Raw genomic sequence first — 19,290 nt, forward strand, 5'->3', positions numbered from 1 at the left:
TCAGAAGGATTCCAAAAGTTAACAAACATTGCCTAACTAGTAAGCGGCCCAGTTAGAATTCCACTCATCTGACTGCAAAGCCAATTCTGCTTCCTGTGTGTGACAAGGCAGTCTTTACAAGAAAGATTGTGTGTTGGTACCTTGCCTGGTGATGACTCCTTTGAAGGAAATCTGTCATGTTTCTGGAATTTTTATTAGTGAATGATATTAATTCAGTTATCAGGACTGTCAAAGCAAAGGAAGTTCCAGATTATCCCCTTACTGTAGCAGAAGAAGCTGCATAAAATCTTTTATTGGAGGATTCCAACTTAAAACTCAATAAATAATTTTGCTAACAGTAGTGTTGATTCCAACCTAAAATGCAATGTTTAAAGCTTTTCCGTGGTTGAAAATAGATCTCGTTTCAGTATCTGAGTATGTAAAATATGCTCAGTCTTCTCTAAAGTCTATTTCTGTTTGATAGATAACTTCTCTTTGGTAAACATAGTTTCTGCTTGAAATTAGATATTTTGCTTTGCCTTAGTCTTCATGAATGCTTAACATATTCCATGATCAACAAAACAAACTATACTAAATAAATAATGCACTGCATTGCTTTCAAGGACACTGGATTTTAATCAGCTGTTTGTTTGTTGTTTCTCTGCTTGCTGTTTGGAGGAGAGCCCAATACAAACAAGGGTTAATGTAAAACCTTCAATTTATTGTAAAAGGAGCTTTCTTCCTTGGATCTGGATAACAACATATCTGGCCTGCAAAATAAATCACTCAACTGTCTCAGATATTTCGGAATGAATGCTTAGCCACTAATTGGCTTCAGCTGTTTTTCCTCTTCATTATTTGAACTGAGAAAACAGCTGTTTTGGCAAATGGTTAAGCCGTTTAAGTCACATGGTTAGTGATTTATGCACTTAAACGTGCTAATGGATGCCTTGTAGAGCATGGTTTTGTTTGTTTGATTGTTACAGGCCATAGTTAATGAATCATGACTTTGTTTAAACACATAGGAAACCCAGTCTCATGAAACAGCTCTTAATTTGGCAAGTTCACTTTCTTATTTATTTATTTTTTTTAGCTTACTGAAATTTGCTTGGTTTTACCTCTAGAGAATAACAAGAAAACTAGGAAAAATTAAAGACATATTTTTATGCGAATCGCTGTGCTTACAAGTCAGTGAGGAGTCAATTGTCATAGAACAGAATACAAGTGGGAACAAGGGGGAAAAAAAACTATTGTCTTTTGAATTATTTGAAATAACCATATTTCTTGTAGTAGTTTCCTTCAAGCAAGCTCATTAATCTCAAGAGCACTGGCATTCTGTTATATTTGCCCCTTCAAACATTAATTGACTCGTGTTTAAATAAAATCTTTAAAGTTATTGAAAGAGATATTTTCTTACTAGTTTGATTAGAACAGGTCAATAACAAATGCTGATGCTTTTTTATAATTAAAAACTTTTGTCATTCTATTAATAATAATAATACATTTGTGTAGATTCCACCACCTATAAACACATTCAAAGTAGACATGAGGTTAAAACAATGAGCAAAATAGCAAAAAACCTGAGATTTTATCTTCAAAATATGTTATTTTCAACTAGAGTTTACCTCAAATTATACTAGTACATGAGATGATAGACTTTGAATATGGCTCATTTCAGCCTCCTCAAGTAACCAATTCTAGACTTTAATCTTTAATTTCAGAAAATTTTATTTTGCCTAACAAAATACATTTGATTTTAGACCAATTTAACTTTCATAGATTAAAACAAGTTACTATTTGACAAAGTATTAGAACTCCAGCAACTAAGTTCTCTGATTTTACAGATACAGAAACAAAGCCTCAGTATATTCTTGACCACATAAAAGCAGGGAAATTCAGATGTATGACTTGCAAAAGTATTTTTTTCCAATCTATGGATTGTGTCTTCAGTTTGTTAACTGTTTTATTTGCTGTACAGAGTGTTTTAGATTGATGCAATCCCATTTGTTTTTGCTTTTGTTGCCTGTACGTTTAGAGTCACAGCCAAAAAATTGTTGCCTATACCAACATTGTGTAGCTTCTCTCCTATGTTTTCTGCTAGTAGTTTTGCAGTTTCAGATCTTATATTTAAATTTTTAATGCATCTTGAATTGATTTTTATATATGGTGTGAGAAAGGACCCAATTTCTTCTGCTGCATATCGATATCCTTTTCTCAAACACTGTTTATTGAAGAAGCTATCCTTTCCTCATTGTGTGTTCTGGCACCTTTACCAAATATTATTTGACTATAATATAAATATGTGGGTTTATTGCTGGGCTTCTAATGTTATTACCTTGGTCGATGTGTTTGTTTTCATGCTAGGACCATGATTTTTTATTACAATAGCTTTTTGACATATTTTGAAATCAGTATGTGTGATGCCTCCAGCTTTGTTCTTTTTGCTCAAGATTTTCTCAGTTATTTGGGGTCTTTTATGGCTCCATACAAATTTAATAATTATTTGTTTTCTATTCCGGAAAAAAATGACATTGGAATTTTGATCAAAATTGCACTGAATCTACAGATTGCTTCAGATTGTATGGACATTTAAAAAATATTATATGTTCCAATCTGTGAACATAACCTCTTTCCATTTGTGCATTCTTCAATATATTTTAATAAGATATATTATGTTTACAATCATTATGCAATAAAAATGTTTTTAGAATTAATACAAATTTTTAAAATTTTTGTCAGGATATTCCTTCAGTTTCTAGCACAAAATGGACACCTAATCAAACTCATAATAATAATAATTGGAAAAATAAAAATAAAATGCATATGTTAAAATAAACACATAGAAATATTTAGAAATGTTTTGAGAAGCATAATGAAGAAGTAGCCATGCCAGGTATTACATATAGTATAAAGTCACCAAAATTAAATTTTTAATGGTATAAAAATAAGCAAAATAATCTGTGATAAAAATAGAGTTCAGAACAAATGTAAATGAATCAGAAATTTAGCATTTAGTGCAATATGTTATTGAGGGAAAAATAAATTGGTCAATAAAATATTTGAGGTGAACTAATTTTTCCTGGAAAGTAGCTATGTTGAATATCTAGTTCTCTCTTTATAATAAAATAAATTCCAGATGGATTAAATATATAAAGTAAAAATTGAAATATCAAATTACTTTAATAAAAATTTAAAGATCATTTCAGAGCATGAATATGGGAAAAGAGTCTGTATGTATGGCACATATTAAAAAAAAACCATACAAGATAAGATCAAAAATTTGAATACATAAAACTAAAGATATTTTCTAAAAAAATATAAACAGAGTTAAAGGATGAACTACAAACAGATGAGAATACTTACATTGTGGAAAAGGACAAAATTTCTTAAATACACAAAGAGTTCTTAAAAATCAACAACCCCATTTCTCCCCCTGACAAAAAAAGAAACCTAATAATGAAAGAGTTTCAAATGATTGTTCCAGGAAAGCAAATAAAAAACAGAATTTAAACAAATGTAAAATATTATTCCTAATAAAAAGAATTAAAATTTTAAAAAGTTCTAAATTTGAAAGATTAGAAAAAAACCCAAAAGTTTAATAAAATGCTATGTTAGGGAGAAAGTAGAGAACAGGCACCCTCATACATTGACGGTATCAGTATAAATTAGCCAGATCATATAGTAGAAGTGTTTCCCGATATCTATCAAAATTTAAAATGCCACTCACTTCTAACAAATGTATCTTGCAGACAGAGCTGCAGGTGTATTAAAGTGTGTGGAATAATATTTATTTCAGCATTCTTCATACTGGCAAAAATATTAAAAACAATTGCATTGTCCACCAACAGGAGACTGATTAAATACATTATGGTACATTCATACTTTTGCAGCCATTCTTAAAATGTTCATTGACATAGATTCTTCCCCGAGTTTGATAGTAAGTTTACAAAGCACGATGTGAATAGCATGCAGCACTCCACTGAGGTGTAGATGCATAACAATACATAAATGCTGTAAGTGTATGCTTATACATTGATATAATACTTCTGGGATGATACATAAAAATAGCAATTTCCGTTTTTAAAAAAAGAGTGGTATTTATTTCTCATTAGATTGTCTCCTGATATGTTTAAAATTTGAGTCATCTTTATGGATAAGCTATTCAAAAATAATAAAAATAAATGTAAGCAATGAAACATACTTGTTGAATGATTTTTAAGATTCTATGACTTAAATGGATGTGGAAATAAGGATTACATTTGCTCATTCTGGTAGTCACTTTAATAGAACCACATCAACTGATATTTGTAGGACATAGTATTTATTGCCTTCTGCCAAATTCATCCACCTGTAACTTTTAATTTTTTCAAACTTCAGACTCATTCCATTCCAATGGGATGATACAAAGTCCTAGCAGTGCCTAGGAGTATATCTGGAGCCCAATTTTGATCAGTGGGAAGGCTCTGGAATGTATTGCTCTCCCAAACTTCAGTATCCACTCAGTCTATGTCCACTCCATGTGTCTACACATACGATACACTAGCCTGTACCCTTAGCCAAACAATTTTTTATAACTAGAACTCTGGTATAGTATAGATATATACTATGGAATAGCAGACATGTATAGAATATTTAGCATCTAGTTTCATGTATGTAATGTAAAATAAGAGGATAAACATATTTATGCATATTTTTTCCTGCTGCTTCTGTTGAGCTTAAAGTCTTGCCTTTGAAGACAATCATAATTAGACAATAAACCCCAGCTGCATATCCCACCAAAAAATTAGACATTACTCCCAAGAATTTGCTCCCAAACACTGTTTAAAGGACAAGTAAAAACCTAAAATTATTCAACACTTTGCTGCTACTGACTCATTTGAATGTATGTTCTCCACTCCAGGGTTCTGTGATCAAGTTGAATCACCACTATTTATTTGGTAAGGCATTTCATTACTTTATGTATTATTTAAAAATTAAGTTATATATTAAAATGTGACACAGTGGATATTTTTATTACATTGATGATAAGATACATCCCTATTTCAGAGGTGAAATACAAGGGGTGAAAACACTAGAATAAAGATAACTTTTTAAAGAATTCCACTCTCCTAGGAAACTACCTCAAGTGACATTATATAAACAAACTGACAAACCCCACTATTTGACTATGTTATGTCAATATTTCTAAAGAAACCTGGTATGAAGAAATAGGAAAGATATAGATAAATACATTATTGAGGCATTGACTCAGCATTAGTCATACAGAGGTTTGAACAGTTGCTTGCAAATTGAACTGAAAATTCACTATTTTATATACATAAAATAAATGTATGAAGTCAACAAATTAAAGAAAAAAATACTAATCAAGCTTAAGCAAAATATATGTAAAAATCTGGCAATGTATCTCAGGATTCTCTTTGTAAAATACTTCAATCTTGAAAAGATATGGACCAAAACTTTTATTAAAGGATTTAGGGAAAATCACTCAAATAAACACCGGGGATTTTATTTTGATAGTTGGTTTATGAAACTCAACCACTGAAAAGCTGGAAAGTCATTAACAGAAAACTCATATGCTGGTTTAGATGATATAATTGTCTCTCAGGACTTAGCAAACTGGATCACAGATCATGTCTGTTTTTTCATTCAGTTTTACTGGAACATATCCATGCTTATTCATTAACCTATTATGGCTAGTTTTACACAACAATGCAGGACTCAGTAGTTGCAAGAGATCAAAAAGCCTAAGATATTTATTACCCAGCCCCTCACAGAAAACAATTTCTGATCCTGGTATAGATTCAGTTACTAAACTCTTCTGTTTTATGCATCTGAATGCTATATGTTGATAAAGCTCTAGATAACTGTCTTACTACATATCATAAAACAATGCACTTCTCAGTACCAGGTATAGAAATATTAAAAATACAGAATAAAAAGAATATACATTTAAAAATATTTATATATGAATCTTTACATCATCATAAATATCTTTTATATTATGCATTTCCTATTCTATACTTATAGAAAAATGTAAAAGATAAAAAAATAGCACCATCTTAAGATGGGTTAGTTAGCACATTTATGTATATTTATATAATATATACTTATATAAAATATATAAATATATTTGGCCTTTTCTGCATAATTATCATAATTATAATAATCATATGATTACACATGAAGTGGAACTTTATGCCTTTTAAAGTAACTTATAACCCTCTAGAATTCTATTTACTGATTGTCTTTAATAAACAAGGTTTTGCACAGGTAGTTAGTATACACAAATTTGAAATTGATTGTCTATTCCCTACAAAACTTTGAGTTGAAATACAAAACACACATTTAAAAATAATCAAAAATACAGGATAGCCATGCTAAATGACAAGCATGTTGCAACAGGAGAAATCAGTCACCATCAGGTACAATAGTCTGAAAGAAATACTCACCAAAGATAGTGCTTGACAAGAGTTGTGACTCACCTTAAGACTTACACAAAGAAAACAAAAGGTGGAAGATTTGAGCAAGAGAGAATAGCATAGTAGCAAAAATAAACACATTTCTCAGGAATAAGCAAAATGAAACATTGGTCTTGCCTCTAAGTTTTTCTTTTTACAAACTAGCTCATTTAAAATTTTAAGCAATACATGCATCATCTGAAAAACTAATGTTCAGATAGAATAAACACCAGTCCAGGGCCACATGGCTCATAAGTGAAGAAGGATTATTTAAAATCCAGCATTCTGACTACCAGATACTATCATATTTAAACAAGTCCAGTTTTGTTGAAGAGGTTTCAAAGACAGGAGTAATATGAAACGGGTTTGGAAATGTAAGAAGCTCTTAGTCAGAGTATGGAAGAATTTGAAGGTATAGCATTTACACTACAGGAATGGGGAAACTACTGACAATCTTAAAGCAAGAGAGGAAAACATCCACACAGGGAGATGGAGAAACAAACCTGTATCAGCCACTGAAGGGAACACAGTCCTGTCTTTGAAAGCCTTTAAATCCAAATGTAGCGATGGCCTTTGTAAAAGTAAAATGACTTTTCACTGTAATTCTTTAAAAATATATTTCTATTTGTAAGCTTATGCCAATACAATGACTACTGAACATGACAAAGAGACCACCCACTACATTATGATCTGTCTGGCAAGCTGGAAGTGTATTCATCTCGTGTTAATTTTGCAGTTTGGCTTGTTCCTACAGTTCATATGGGTATGCTTATCACTCCCTAGAACCCGATCCTAAAAAGATTCTTTCAGATGCTGTCAGCTTATTATGAAGGTAATTCACATCCAAGTGACCCTCGCTTCTAGTGCCATGTCCTTCCTTGCTCCCTTGACTCATCTTATCTGAAACCACTTGACATTAGTACAAGCTAGCATTACAATAAGAAAAAATTTAAAGAAGAAACAGCTCAACTCCTCCAGGGCTCAGTAAACCATCAGTTTTACTGCTGATTTTTCTCTCTCTATATATATATATATTTTTTACTCCCTTTGTGGTCACTGCTTCCTTGCCTTCTTTCCTTTGATATAAACTCTGGTTATGCTAACCTGTTCAAGGTCCTAGTTCTTTTAAAAGTAGGTCCCCAAACTCACATATTTTAGGCTGATTCTTGTACCCCGTGATGAGATCTCAACCACTATGTGCTAAGCTCCTTTGCATCACCTTCTTGGTACTAAGGCCTGGGTGCTAAGGTCTTATCCCCTACTCCTGGATAAACTGAAAGCATGTTTTATAATACCGTCTCTAGTGAACTTTTCTTTTGAATTTTTTCATGGACACTGTGTTAGACAGCTTTTCCAGTTATAATTATGCATAACCAACCAGCACAAACTTTCAGGCTTACATTGTTGTTGAACAGTGAGAACACATGGACACAGGGAGGGGAGCATCACACACTGGGATCTACCGGGGGGAAATAGGGGAGGGACAGCAGGGGGTGAGGAGTTGGGAATAGAGAGTACGGGGAGAAATGCCAGATATAGGTGATGGGGAGGAAGGCAGCAAATCACACTGCCATGTGTGTACCTATGCAACAATCTTGCATGTTCTTCACATGTACCCCCAAACCTAAAATGCAATAAAATAAATAAATATAAAAAAAATAAAGACACAAACAAAACAAAACAAAAACACTGGCTTCTCATTCATGGGTCTGGGGATTGGCTGCGATGGGTCTGCTCCAGGCGGTGGGTTGGGTACAGGTTTACTACTTGTGTTTTCTTATTCTGGAATCTAGGTGAAAAGAGAAGCTTACGTCTGTGATATGAGAATGTCATGGCAGAATGCAAGAAAGATGAGAAGAAGCACATACTGCCTTTTAATGTCATGCTTACAAAGCATGTTCTCAATTCTGCACTTTCCATTTGTCAAAGCAAGTCGTACAGCCAGGCCAAAAGCCAGTGGGATGAGAAAATTTACTACGTCCACGGGAAGCCCTAACAAGGGCAGAGAAGGAAGGAGAATTGTGAACACTCTACCACAATATATATAAGCTCCTGAATTATGCAAAGGAGGAGGATGGTTTGTTAATGTAACATTAGAAGAAGTTGAGATCATTAATGTTTGCTTTGCACATGGTCAAATAATCTGCTTTTTCAAATATTTTGCAAGTAAACTTAATTGGAAAACATATTACTCCATGTTAGGTCTTGTATCTTTCCACAGAAATATGTTGAATATGGATACAAGTCTGAAATCGTAGGTAGTACTAATAAGACAGAAATGCAACTGATTCTTTTTACTTTTTGTTTGTTTAGTGTTGCTATTACCTATGTTAGCTGCTGTTCAACCACATGCATTAATGTTTCTCAGTTTGATATTCATTTCTTTAGTAGAAAACAGCAAAATGTAAAAAGGCATTTCTGGGACATATTACTATTTTATTAATAACATGATACTTTTTCTCTCAATTATTAGTTGGCAGCCAAATTTCTTTGTTAAAAATCAAATTTAATTGTAGGAAATCAAGCTATGACTTTTGCCCAAAGAGGAAGCACAAAAGAATAATCTTTGCATTTTTGAGATTAATTTTTCTTTTTGTGCGCTAGGAGAAGTAAAGGGAAGTTTCTTGCTTAATGAACCTGTTGGAGGAATCAATGATTTAATTCCTGTGAATAAAACAAGTGGGGAATGTGATATGGTAAAAGCCCCATAAAACTGCATACCTCAACCATACCTCCGCTTTCTGTTGAAGCGGCTCTCTATAACCCAAATGTGAATAAGTAATTAAGGACTGTAATTGCCACCCTACCTACACAATGTGTAAACAAATGCTAATCTTGACTTTTGTGAACCACTTAAGTAACAATCAGAATGTCAAAAGTCCCCTGGCCCTCGGAGAGTCCGGAGCCCCTCACCCTCATCTTAGTCCAGGAATCCACTGGAATGTCCAGAGCTCCTCACCCTCATCTCCGCCCAGGAGGTGATTTACAGAATACACTAGCCCTCAGAACATCTGAAGCCCTTCACCCCCACCCCTGCCCCTCACCCTCACTCCCGAGGTGGTTTTACGGGTATAAAAGGTCTTGAGACCCTCCTTTCGGGGCCACGGGTTAGAGAGACGTGAGTCCTCCGTGGCCGCCGGCAATAAAGACCCTGCAATTTGGCATTAAAACAAACAAATAAACAACAACAACAAAAAAAAACAAGTTCACACAAATTCATAGATGTGAAACTCAAAGGATCGTTAAGAGCTCACCAGCTCAATATCATATTTCCCTCCCAACAACCAAATAGCATTGTCTCTTTTTCCCTGAAACAAAATGCACACCCTTCATTTGTTTATGGTGACATTCTCCAATCTGCCAACATTTAATTCTTATCTGATTAAATAAAACAGAGGAGCATAAAAAGAATGCTTATTAAATCAAAAAAAAAAAAAAAAAAACTATCTCCATGGCTGGCAAGCTTTCTTGTTTTTCTATGTGACTGGGCTAATTTAAAACAAGGGTATGTTTTAAAATTTTATGATAGTCTTAAGCACATTTGTATAAACTTAGCTATTTTCAATTTACCATCAGAATGCTTTAGCTAGAAATAGTTATTCCAGAAAAATATTTGAAGAATGAGGAAAATGTACTTATTTATCCAATGACACATAAACTTAGGATCTCAGAATAAACCCTGCGCCCTTTGAAACTGAATTAAAACCAAGAAAAACGTTTTACACACAGTGAAAATTAAACCAGAAATTGGCTTCCTGAAATGGTTACCATCAAACCTCCTACAATATGGTGTAACTTAGTATATGTTTCTTCCGATATTCAAGAGCTGATTTTTTGGAGGGTCTCTTACATGTTGAAGAACAAAAGGTGTATTTTATTCAAAATTAATTCAGTTGCAGAAAATAATGATGCCATATTTAAGAATACACACACACACACACACACACACACACACACACACACACACACTGGAAAGCTATCTAAGCTCTCTAAATTTTGCCAAACTAACAGGAAATAAATTTCTTAAAAGAAAATAATTATAAGTAAAATATTGTTTTCTAGAAATAAGTGATGGTAAGTTCTCCTTATTTGGAATAAGGAAATTATGTTCTAGAGACTGTAGCTAATAAGAATAAAAATAAGTGACTAATAATTATTCAAAAAGTGATACTTGTCCCTTGATTTACAGAAGCCCATTTGAATATATTTTAACACTTTTAAATAAGAAGTGGGATACAGATACATTTATCTCCTGTCTCTACCACATCAGTAAACTTACTGAGATGGCTATGAATCTACTAATACGGCATATGAGAGCTGCATGATTAGGGAAAAGCTGCTAATCATTAAGTCACTTAATCATTTCAGTATTTTAAAAGTTACACATCACGGTAATAATAGCTCCTGTTTTTTGTCACCTGTTGTATGGAGCCACTACAATAGACATTCTTTTCTGAACACTTGCAATCTTTACAATAATTCAACAAAAAATATTATTATATCCATTTTATAAATGGGAAATCTAGAATGAAATAAAGTAGCTTCCCCAAATCTTTTAGTTATTTAGTGTATGACTCAAATTCTTTCTTCTTTCTATTATACAATGAAACCTATAAAGTAGTGAATTATGAATTTCCTATTCCAATTTAGAAAACGTTAAGTGCAAAATTATTATGGCAGTTTGCAGGTATTTTGGGGATCTGACACCTCTCTGGTTGAAGAATCCATAAGCTCCCTTTTCATGTTAGTGTCATCTATTAGGTTTCCTGTCACAGGTCTAGATGTTAACCTTCAACTATGAAAAACCTGTAAATTAACACATAAAATAAAGTAACAATTGCAGTTTTGTCTCCTCTGTGAAAAGATGCTATGAAAAGATGCATATGTCAGTGTCAACCAATAATTCTATTAATTAAAAACAAAAAGGCATCTCCCATATTTCATTTCAGATCATATCAAGTGTTCATCATGCCCCTTACATTACCTAGTCTATAAATAAAATTTGAAGTTGCTTATATTGACTTGTTTCCATAGTGATAAAAGTCTTCCATTGAGTTGTCAAGGCAATGTGCAGTAGCCTAGCAAATTGGACAAGCATAGGAGCTATTTGTCAAGTAATAGGTTAAAGAGAAGCCAGGATAATCCAATAAGAAATGATCTGGCTAAAAATAGAACCAAGAATCTCAGAATGTGAACATTTTGGTTTTAATGACTTGCTAACATTTTTTTCTCTGTGAAATAAATATGAAACTATATTAAGAAAGAATAAGACAATGTGCACATCCAGTAAGCCAAGGCATGTTTATATAAATGATTTTTTCTAGAGTATAATCCTTTACTATAGAAGAGAAGTTAGACTTTCAACACCTCTGAGGCTTAGTTTGGATGGGTGAATGGTTTCGCAACAAATATCATATCTGTTTAAAGGGAATGACCTTGAAGTCAACAGATATCCTTAATCATGAAAATAAGTTAAGAAAAATAATTTTTGGATGGGTAGTGGTAGGAAAAATGTTGAAAAACTAAAATGCATTATCTCTCTTTCTTGATAGAATTAAAAATGAATAGTGCACAATTCATTTTTAAATATCTTGATACATGATGCCATTATAACTGCTGGAGTAATTGGAGCCTGCCAGAAAACAAGTATACACACACACACACACACACACACACACACTCATCTCCTTCCCTGAGTTCTTCCAACATCTTCATTTTGACATTAATAAGCAAGTTGAAACCATCAGATAAGAAAAAGCAAGGATGCCTCTTTTATTTTCCAGAAACAATTTTCATAGTCCTGGCTGAATATGAGAGAAGAATACATTAGAGGCATATCCTTAAGCAAGTGCTATGAGATGTTTGCAGTTCACAACCAAAGAAATAGCAGAGTAAGGAGGTTGCTCAACTACAAGCTATAAAACAGGCAGCAAAGGACTTTCTAACTGAAGTGAAAGCCTTAAGTCACTTTCTAACAAAATTTCAAAAAAAAAAAAAACTTCCGTGACAACACCTTCAGCAACTACAATAACACAAAAGTCTTCTTCAGCCTATAATTGGAGCAGTCTTATGGCATGAAGACTTTTTTTTGAAACATTTTCTTTCATAATACTTGTTTACTGGGCAATTTTCTTTAGTTATTTATTCATGCCAGTGGTTTAGCATTGGTATGATTTATCAGTTTCGTAATTTACAGTTAATATTCAGGCAAATTTTCACATGTGTCCAATAGAAATATAACGGACATATGTGTTTCAGCTTGCCCAGTATTCTGCATCCCCTTCACTGGATAACTGCAGGCACTTCGTTCCATGCTATATGATACTGGTGAGCTGTCACAATTCCCTGCACACCTGACCACCATTGCCAAACAAGTGTGGGACCCATGACACAAGCAAGACCAATTAGAATCTTCTGGAGTTTTATATATGGTCAATGGGAGCAAAGAGCTCTCTCATGCCTCTGAGGGCTCTAGATGAGATAATGTTAGCCTCCACTATCGCTGTCCTCTGCCCTCCTGGAGGGAGACATCTGCATTAGGAGAGAATGAGCCAATAATTCCTAAGAAACAGAGCCAAGATGTGAGAGAGATGTTGAGATCAAGAGAGTCAGTAACATTATTTGAGTCCCCGGCCTCACTTCAGACTTGATTTAAGTTTGTCTTTTTATTATTATTATTTTGGTAAGAATACTTAACATTAAATCTACCCTTTGCCCAATTTTGAAGTGTAAAATACAGTGTTGTTAACTATAGGCATAGTCTTGCACAACAGATTTCTAGAATGTAATCATCTTCCAGAAGTGCAACGTTATATCTACTGAATAGCAACTTTCCATTTCACTATCCTCCCAGCCCCTGACAAACACCCTTCTACTCTCTCCTTCTGCATTACTATATTAAATACCACATATAGGTTGAATCATGCAGTATTTATCATCTTTGACTGGCTTACTTCACATAGCATAATGCCCTCAGGATTCATCCAAATCGTCACATGTGGCAGGATTTTCTTCTCTTTTAAGTCAGAATAATATTTAATTGTATGTATATACCACATTTTCTTTATCCACTCATCAATCAATAGACATTTAGGTTATTTCTGCATGCTTGCTATTTTAAAAAATGTTGTAATGAATGTGAGAGTGCAAATATTTCTTCAAGATCTTGATTTCAATGCTTTTGGATATATATTCAGGAGTGCTAGATCAGATGGTATTTGATGTAGTTTGGCTCTGTGTCCCCACCCAAATCTCATCTTTTAGCTCCTATAATTATCATGTGTTGTGGGAGGGACCCAGGGAAAGATGACTGAATCATGGGAGCAGGTCTTTCTCATGCAGCACTCGTGATAGTAAATGAGTCTCATGAGATCTGATGGTTTTAAAAATGGGAGTTTCTCTGCCCAAGCCCTCTCTGCCTCTTGCCAGTCATGTAAGATGTGACTTGCTCCTCCTTGCCTTCTGCTGTGAGACCTCCCCAGCCACATGGAACTGTGTCTATGAAACCTCTTTCTTTTGTAAATTGCCCAGTCTTGGGTATGTCTTTATCAGCAGCATGAAAATGGACTAATACAGTATTTCCATTTTTAATTTTTTGAAGACCCTCCATACTGTTTTTCATAGCAGCTGAAGCATTTTATCTTCCCACCAACAGTGTACAAGCATTCCAATTTCTCCACATTTTTGCCAACACTTCTCAGGTAAGAAAGATAATAAGTGTCATTACTTTTGTTGTTGACTTTATTTTAAATTAGATTTCTTCCATTTGAAGAGCTCTGTGGCAAAATAATAAAATAAAAATTTCTTTCTGAATTGTGAGTACTCAAGGTAACATCTATATAAATTATATTCACATAGCAGCATATAATTTCTCTTGGATACATTTTTTCTCAGTTACTGTTATTTTATTTTACATGGAATAATTTGCCTAGCTTCATCTTCAGTCTTTAAATAAGGTCAAAGGATACTCTCGGCAAATGTCCTTAAACACATCAATATTCTGTCTCCTTTGATTAAGCACTTAGGAATATTTGAAATAGCTTGGCAAGGTGATAGGCTGTTATTATTTTTATCCCAAGATTTGCCCTAAATACAGAAGTTAAAGTAACGTTTTCTTGTCAAAATAATTTTGGGCTTCATAGAAGACAATGACCTGAAGGGACTGAAAAATTTAAACTAAAGATTTAAGCTTTCAAGATGGACCAAGGAAGTGAGGGAGGAGGGAAAAGGAAGGTAGGAGAGGAAAAAGGAAGAAAGGGATGGGAGGGAGGGCATGGGCAGTGAGGGAGAGGAGGAGAGGTCTTAAATAATGATTGCATTCTGTTCTTCCTCTGGTACTTCTTATCTCAACAAAGGTCACAATCCCAATATACTTCTACAGAAACAAAAGAAGACACTATTCTGGGATCCTCCTTCAACTCCTTGTTGCCCTTGCTTAATCAAGTACCAAGTCCTATAGCTTTAACTTGAGCTACATTGCTGTTATTGGCCCTGCCCTAATTCTGGTCACTATCATCTTTCATGTTATGGCAAGTACCTCATGACTGGTCCCAAGGTCTCTTTTCTCATTTCCATCAGCATCACCCAACCTATTTTCTACTCTTCAACCAAGATGAGAATTATAAAATGAAAATCTGATTATGTCTATTTCAAATGCTGCAATGATAAATGCCTGGTATATGTTATTAAATCTCCTCTTTACCTTATTAACTTCTATCCCTCCTTAAGGAATCAGCTTGGTATCATTTATTCAGAAAATCTTTTTCTAGCAGCCTAAGTATATGCTAGGTGCTTTTCTGATTTCCTGATCTACTAGATAACTTATCACACTTTTACCTGTTCCCAAGTATACTATAAACTGCAAAATAATAGGGCTTTTTAAAAATTTTGTTAACCATTTTACTTCTGGTAGTAAAAATCTAGTGTATACAGTCAGTATTCAACAAATATTTGATGAGTGAATAAATAAATTTTGCAGTGTTCCTTTTGTCCTTTAATACATACTGAAATTGGACATCATGTACTCAAGGAAAATTAACATTAGGCTGAAGAAAAATATCTTTATTTTCATTGAGCATCCTTAGTAATATGATGTTCCTACATATTAAATTAAAAAGCAACTCATCATTTACGTATCAGTCAACAAGACTGGTATTGATTTAGTAGAATGGTCAGTGTTTGATATTAATCATCTCTAATTATATGATCAAACTGAGATATCTGTGTGAGTGTGTGTGTGTGTGTGTGTGTGTCCCTGCAGAAAGAAAAGAAAAAATACAGTCTAGAACAGCATTCAACAACTTTCTTTCCATATCCAAATCTAGAAATGTAGAGAAATCACCATAACATATATGTATAGGTATCTGTCAACTTTTCAGAAGAAAATTTTACTAGATTTAGAGTCTAGTCTATTTTAGGATAAAAGAATGAAGATAGGCTCCTTTACAGACACCTGGTCTCCATTTCCACAGACATTTGATTTATTAGGCTTTCTCATACTCTTTTTTTAGTAGAGTTAAGTGTTTATTAAACCCAAATTTGTTCTTTACTGGTCATTTTGTCCAGTTAAAAGCAGCATTACAAAAATTGATCTACTCCCTCTCAACATTCTGTAGAGACTGAACGTGTAGTTAAAATGAACAGAGACCATAGCTGTCCCCATGAGTTATCTTCTAGCAAGATGAATCAGTTCCTCAGCCTGCGAATGTTAAGACTCATCTCTCTAGAGTACTACTTCAACACAAACATCCCTATAATGAAAATATTCAATAATACCCTCTTCCCTCTTCTTCATTAAAGTAAATCTAAATTACTTGTGTATTTAAAACAGAAATACTGAGGGAGATTCAAAAGGAATAAAATATCACAAGTTCATGAAAAGAGAATCATAAAGAAAAATTCCCAAGAAATTCAGAAATTCTAGAGGTCATAGGAAAATATTTTAGTTATGCTTGAAACAATAAAACAAACAATAAAAGGAACAATGTAAAGTAATTTGGAAAAATCAGACCCACTCAACAAAGAGTTTGTATGTATCTTCTCCAGAAAGAATAATTTTGAAGCTGAGGGGCAGGACAAAATATGAAGACAGAACTGAAATCCAAGCAGGTAAGAAGAATGTCAGGGAATACATGACTATATTTGTTGAGTCTGGCCGGCAGACTCTGGCCAAATGACAGAAGAAAAATGTACACAAACACAGGTTTTGTGCCTGGCCATGTGGCCAGAGGACTCACAACCTACTGACCCTGAGGGGAGTGTTGCCCCCCACGGCCATCAACGATAAGCTGGAGATCCTCGTATTTAATTAGTACAGGTTTAATGACAAAGGTCCTGAGTAAACACCATTTGTGGGTAATTAACATTGCCAATCCCCTGAGCAGAGAGCATTCATGCATTCAGATAGGCAAAGGTTGGTCTTAGTAAGCAAGTTATTTAGATAAACTCCTCTATATTACCTTGTTATCTGCTCTTTGCTATTAGCTCAAGGTAAGAAGATTAGGATGCCTTCAGCCATAAACCTTTTCCCAAGGCTTTTTCAAAACATTTCTGCCTTCCAAGAAGATTTATGTCATTCTAATTTTTCCCATCACCCTGACTTATGTTCTACATCTCCGCCTTTTCTGTTTTTTATATCAGGTTTTGTTGACTGAATAGTACAGAGGAGTGCAGCAGCAGTTTTGTTAGGCGCAGAGGTTATAAGTCATGTTCCAGCTTTGCATCCTAGAATTAGTAAATAACTTAAGACAAACATCAGTATAATCAGTAACATTCTTTTACAATCAAGGAGTGACCTGTAGTGTTACTTGGCAGCTTAGTTACTGTGTGCCATTAATGAGGGACCCCACCAGGGGTATGTTAATCCTTTCTAGTCAAGCAGTCATGTCATTAGAGGCTGAGAAGGTAGTATCTGCCTAAGTAACAGGAGGAAAAAAGGCAGATTCAGAAGATGGGCCCAACAGAATGTAGCAGATACAGGCTGCAGGCAGAGTGAGAGAATAAGAAAGAGACAAATTATCTGGAATGAATGGTGTTTTTGTTTGAAGCAGGATTCACTTAGCCTTCTGGATTCTTTTCTTCAGCATCCCCCAGGTAATATCCAGGACTTGTATCATCTGAGGGAGTCACATCATCTGGGGCTGCAAGTTCTGCAGGGTCATTTTCTTCATCTCTGGTACTGGGTTGGGTCCTAGCTACACCATGGTATGGTTTGATGCATTATGCTAGAATCTAAAGAGGGCCTGGTGGGGTGTGAACACAAGCATATCCTCTTCCCCATGTTAGTAATTCATTTGGACCACACCATTCATTACTCTTTATATCTTGCCATAAAACGGCAGGTTTTATGCCTTGAGAGGTTTTAGCAAAGTGCTTTTCTGTAGTTGATTAACATTTGTCATCTAAATTTAAGAAATTAAGGGTAAATAAGGCTTTTGCTAGTAGTGTTGCAGGTTCCTTACCCATACTCCCCCTTTTTTGTTTTCTGAGCATATTTTTAAGGATGAAGTGGGAACATTCTTCTATGTCCTGTCTTTGGGTGTTATACGGGATGCCTATGGAATATTGGATGTTCCATGTGTCACAAAAAGGTTGAAATTGTGAGCTGGCATAAGCCAGACCTTTATCAGTTTTAATTTTTGTGGGCCGGCCCATAAACGCAAAAGTTAAAAGAAGATGTTTAATGACATATCGAGTGGACTCTCCAGGAAAAGTATGTGCACCAATTAGATAAGTGTTGGTATCAATGGCTACATGTACGTATCTTAGTTTTCTAAATTCAGGGATGCGTGTAACATCTGTTTGCCATAACTGATTAGGTTCTAGTGCTCTAGAGTTAATACCTGTAGAAGGAGGGGACATGCCTGGGAGCTGGCAATCTGGACATTGCAGGATTTGTTTGCCTAGCTTTGGGGTAAGTTGAAATTGTTTAGTTAAGTTTCTCCAATTTTGGTGGAAAAATTGATGCAGCTTGGTCAAGCAGTGACAACATAACTTGAAAATCTGCTTGATTATTGCCATAAGCCAGTGGGCCAAGCAGTGACCTGTGGGCTCGAACATGTGTGATAAAAATAGGGTGTGTACATTGATCCAGCAATTGCTGAAGTCAAAGAGAAAGGGCATACTGGGTGGGCTCTAAAGTAGATTTAATAAGGGCTGTCTCAAGATTCTGCAGTAAGTAAAGAGTAAGCAGAGTCACTAACAACGTTGATGGGCTGAGCAGAAAGAGTTTCCAGGGTCGATATTAGAGCTTCAATCTCAGCTCTCTGAGTGCTAGTATTTAATCTAATCTTTTGAGGTCTTACTGACTGGGAAACTAGTATGTATTCAAGATATTTCCAAGGAGAGGACATTTGTACTTTTTCAGGTGCTATCATTAAACTTCTTAATTGTGTATTCCTTTGGACAGAGGCATATAAACTCAAAAGTACTGGCTCCATTGGGGCCGTGAGTAAAATATCATCCATAAAATGAATGATTTTGCAATTAGTAAATTCTTTTCTACTGGGGAGCAAAGCCTGATTTATATGATACTAACACATGGTAGGACTGTTCAGCATTCCTTGAAGAAGCACTTTCCAGTGAAATCAGCAAGCTGGCCTTTCATTATTGATAGCTGGAATTGTAAACAAAATTTTTCTCTGTCCTGTTCTGAAGGAGAATAGTATAAAAGCAATATTTTAAGTCAATAACCATTGTAGGCCAATCTTGAGGAATCACTGTGGGGGAGGGAGCCCTTGCTGTAGAGGCCCTATAGGTTGTATGTTAGCATTAATAGCCCAAAAATCATGCAAAAGTCTCCATTTGCCAGACTTTTCAGGAACGACAAAAATGGGTGAATTCCAAGGGCTGTCTG

Source organism: Sapajus apella, unplaced genomic scaffold (genome assembly GCF_009761245.1).
Source record: "Sapajus apella isolate SASKATOON/1434 unplaced genomic scaffold, GSC_monkey_1.0 scaffold6, whole genome shotgun sequence".
Taxonomy (NCBI): domain Eukaryota; kingdom Metazoa; phylum Chordata; class Mammalia; order Primates; family Cebidae; genus Sapajus; species Sapajus apella.